Raw genomic sequence first — 4,956 nt, forward strand, 5'->3', positions numbered from 1 at the left:
TATGAGTGAGCTGACAGCTCCACACCCATGCTGACAGAATGGGTGGAGTGTATGAGCTTACTGTGTGTGTGTGTGTGTGTGTGTGTGTGTGTGTGTGTGTGTGTGTGTGTGCATGCGTGCTTGCATGCGCTGTGAGTCAGAGGACGCCCAGCTTTCTGTATTTTTGTTTCTCTGTTGCTTTGTGTGTACAAATTATGAGTCAGAAGTATGTCTATGTATATATGTCTGAGAAAACCTACTGGTGTCTCTAGTGACTAAATTCTGGGTTTTGACTAAAATTGGGCTTTCTTGCCTATTAAAATACTTTGACATGTCTACTTTAACATAACAAACATATTTCCCCAAAACTTATTTAGCACATACAGCTCTGGAAAAAAGTGAAGAGACCACTTCAATTCTTTCTTAAATCAGCACCTCTATGCATTGAAGTAATTTCATTCCAGTGTCTGTGTTAGAATAACAACACAAACACACTTCACTTTCAGCCACGCTACTTAAGCCTCTCTCACTCTCACTGTCAGAACAAGTATTGTTCTGAGTTTACCCAGTAATACCAAGCCTTTCCATTTCTGTCTGCCTCTAGTTTTCCTGACCCTCGCTATCTCTTTACTTCTACGCCCATTGTCTCCTCTATATTGCCCTGTTTGCTGATCAACCGACTGTTGCCTGCTTTTTGACTACAATTCTAGTTTTGTGATTTGGCTATGTTTCCTGTTTGCTACCCCGCTCTTCCCTGCACATACATCTGTAAGTGCCTGCACCCTGACATTACTTAATGAGGTACTGATTAGGTGATCACCTGAACCGCTTCTTCTTCTTTTGGCTACTCCTGATTAGGGGTCGCCACAGCGGATCTTTCATCTCCATCGCTCCCTGTCTGCCGCATCCTTCTCTACCACACCTGTCACTTTCATGTCCTCTCTCGCCACATCCATGTATCTCCTCTTTGGCCTTCGTCGTTTTCGTGTGCCTGGCAGCTCCATCCTCAACATTCTCCTTCCAACATGCTCTGCATCTCTTCTCAGGATGTGCCCATACCATCTCAGTCTCATCTCTCTTAGCTTAATTCCCAAGCTCTCCACATGTGCTGTCCCTCTGATGTGTTCATTCCTTATCCTGTCCAACCTTGTCACTCCCATCGCAAACCTTAACATCCTCAACTCCGCCACCTCCAACTTTGCCTCCTGCCTCTTCGTTAAGGGTACGGTCTCCAATCCATACATCACAGCTGGTCTCACTACTGTCTTATACATCTTACCTTTCACTTTTGCTGGGACTTTCTTATCACAAATGACTCCTGAAATCCTCCAACTGCTCCAGCCTGCCTGCACTCTCTTTCTCACCTCACTATCACAGCCCTCATTTTCTTGCACAGTTGACCCCAGGTACTTGAATTCACCAACTTTCTTTACGTCTACATTACGTGATCACCTGAACCAAATCAAGGAAAAGTATAAAAACCACTGCTGTGGTCATCACTATCCTCTTGCAATAGGACCAGTTTGGATGGTAAAAACAATGCTAGCAGTACCTTAAATTTAAGTGGAATACAAAAATATCTATTCATTATGCCAAAAGAGTTAAAAAGAAAAGTTTTGAGTGAGAAAAAGAATGGTTCAATTCTGGCTTTGCTGGTAGAGGGATACAATGAGTGTCAGGTTGCCTCCATCCTCAAACTTTCAAAGATGGCAGTTCATAAGAACAGTGTCAAGCAGCAGACATTGGGGGCAACAAAGTTACAGACTGGCAGAGGGTGAAAACAACTCTCCACTGACTGGGATGATCATCAGTTCCTTCAAATGTCATTCAACAACTGTAGGATGACATCAAGTGACCTACAAAAAGAATGGCAAATGGCAGCTGGGGTTATGTGCATGGCAAGGATGGCTCAAAAGGATCCTCCAGATGGGGTTGAAGTCATGTGAAGCTAGAAAAAAAAGCCATACATCAATGAAAAGTAAAGAAGAGCCAGGCTGAAGTTTGCTAAAGACCATAAGGATTGGACCGTAGAGGACTGAAGTAAGGTCATCATCTCTGATGAGTCCAATTTTCAGCTTTTTCTCATCACCTGGTCATCTAATGGTTAGACAGAGACCTGGAGAGGCCTACAACCCACAGAGTCTCGCACCCATTGTGAAGTTTGGTGGAGGATTGGTGATGATCTGGGGGTGCTTCAGCAAGGCTAGAATGGGTCAGATTTTTGTTTGTGAAGGGCACATGAATCAAGCCATGTAAAAGGTGATCCTGGAAGAAAACTTGTTTTCTTCTGCTTTGACAATGTTCCCTCACTCTGAGGATTAGGTTTTCCAGCAGGATGATGCTCCATGCCACACAGCCAGGTCACTCAAAGTGTGGATGGAGACCACAATACAAGATCAAGACCCTGTCATGGCCAGCCCAATCTCTAGACCTGAACCCCTTGGAAACCTCTGGAATGTGATCAAGAGGAAGATGGATGGTCAGAAGCCATCAAACAAAGCTGAGCTGATTGAATTTTTGTGCCAGGAGTGGCATAAAGTCACCCAAGAGCAATGTGAAAGACTGGTGGAGAGCATGCCAAGACTCATGAAAGCTGTGATTAAATGTCAGGGTTATTCCACCAACTATTGATTTCTGAACTCATTCTAAATTCAAACATGAGTATTGTGGTACAACCCTGATTCCAAAAAAGTTGAGACAAAGTACAAATTGCAAATAAAAACAGAATACAATAATTTACAAATCTCAAAAACTGATATTGTATTCACAATAGAACATAGACAACATATCAAATGTCGAAAGTGAGACATTTTGAAATTTCATGCCAAATATTGGCTCATTTGAAATTTAATGACAGCAACACATCTCAAAAAAGTTGGGACAGGGGCAATAAGAGGCTGGAAAAGTTAAAGGTACAAAAAAGGAACAGCTGGAGGACCAAACTGCAACTCATTAGGTCAATTGGCAATAGGTCATTAACATGACTGGGTATAAAAAGAACATCTTGGAGTGGCAGCGGCTCTCAGAAGTAAAGATGGGAAGAGGATCACCAATCCCCCTAATTCTGCGCCGACAAATAGTGGAGCAATATCAGAAAGGAGTTCGACAGTGTAAAATTGCAGAGTTTGAACACATCATCATCTACAGTGCATAATATCATCAAAAGATTCAGAGAATCTGGAAGAATCTCTGTGCGTAAGGGTCAAGGCCGGAAAACCATACTGGGTGCCCATGATCTTCGGGCCCTTAGACGGCACTGCATCACATACAGGCATGTTTCTGTATTGGAAATCACAAAATGGGCTCAGGAATATTTCCAGAGAACATTATCTGTGAACACAATTCACCGTGCCAACCGCCGTTGCCAGCTAAAACTCTATAGTTTAAAGAAGAAGCCGTATCTAAACATGATCCGGAAGCGCAGACGTCTTCTCTGGGCCAAGGCTCATTTAAAATGAACTGTGGCAAAGTGGGAAACTGTTCTGTGGTCAGACGAATCAAAATTTGAAGTTCTTTATGGAAATCAGGGACGCCGTGTCATTCGGACTAAAGAGGAGAAGGACGACCCAAGTTGTTATCAGCGCTCAGCTCAGAAGCCTGCATCTCTGATGGTATGGGGTTGCATTAGTGCATGTGGCATGGGCAGCTTACACATCTGGAAAGACACCATCAATGCTGAAAGGTATATCCAGGTTCTAGAGCAACATATGCTCCCATCCAGACGACGTCTCTTTCAGGGAAGACCCTGCATTTTCCAACATGACAATGCCAAACCACATACTGCATCAATTACAGTATCATGGCTGCGTAGAAGAAGGGTCCGGGTACTGAACTGGCCAGCCTGCAGTCCAGATCTTTCACCCATAGAAAACATTTGACGCATCATAAAACGGAATATACAACAAAAAAGACCTAAGACAGTTGAACAACTAGAAACCTACATTAGACAAGAATGGGTTAACATTCCTATCCCTAAACTTGAGCAACTTGTCTCCTCAGTCCCCAGACGTTTACAGACTGTTGTAAAGAGAAAAGGGGATGTCTCACAGTGGTAAACATGGCCTTGTCCCAACTTTTTTGAGATGTGTTGTTGTCATGAAATTTAAAATCACCTAATTTTTCTCTTTAAATGATACATTTTCTCAGTTTAAACATTTGATATGTCATCTATGTTCTATTCTGAATAAAATATGGAATTTTGAAACTTCCACATCATTGCATTCCGTTTTTATTTACAATTTGTATTTTATCCCAACTTTTTTGGAATCGGCGTTGTATTTAAATTTGAATATGATGTTGATTTCTATGCATTATTCAAGGTCTGAAAACACTTCAGCTTTTTTTTTTTTTGCTATTTTGACCAGTTTTTCATCTTCTGCAATTAAATGCTGTAACTGACAATATTTTTATGTGGAATTTGGGGGAAATGTCAGTGTCAGGTAAGCGGCGGTAGACAGATGTGATTGCAGGAAGGGTTTTCTGCTTTTCAGTGTCTTCTGCAGCTGACGCGTGCCAAAGGAGGAGCTGCTGGTACCAGGATGCACCCTCTTGTGAGCACTGTAAATGAGGTACATATTTGTTTTACTTTTTTCAATTGTTAAAAGGTTATGGCAGGTTGGCCTCTCAGAGGTGCATGTCTCTAGCCCATAATGACTTGTTTGTGCTGTAGTGCCAAGTTTCAAGTGGATCAGTGTTTTATAACTTGCCTCCTTGCAGTCACTGAGTGCTGAGAGGAAAATGGATGCTGTTATCCATTGCCTCATTGAGTATTGGACACATGGACTGTTTCTTTGCCCTGGTGGTTTTTTGTTTGTTTGTTTGTTTGTTTGTTTGTTTGTTTGTTTGTGTTTTGTTTTGTTTTTGTGCTCCAGCTACATTTGAAGGTGATCTGACGTTTTTGGGTTTGTTTACATGTTTTGATCTTAGCATCTTGTCAAGAATATATTAACTGAACCAGATATAATTTCTGATTGTAAC

This window comes from Neoarius graeffei, chromosome 25 (assembly GCF_027579695.1).
Source record: "Neoarius graeffei isolate fNeoGra1 chromosome 25, fNeoGra1.pri, whole genome shotgun sequence".
Lineage (NCBI taxonomy): Eukaryota > Metazoa > Chordata > Actinopteri > Siluriformes > Ariidae > Neoarius > Neoarius graeffei.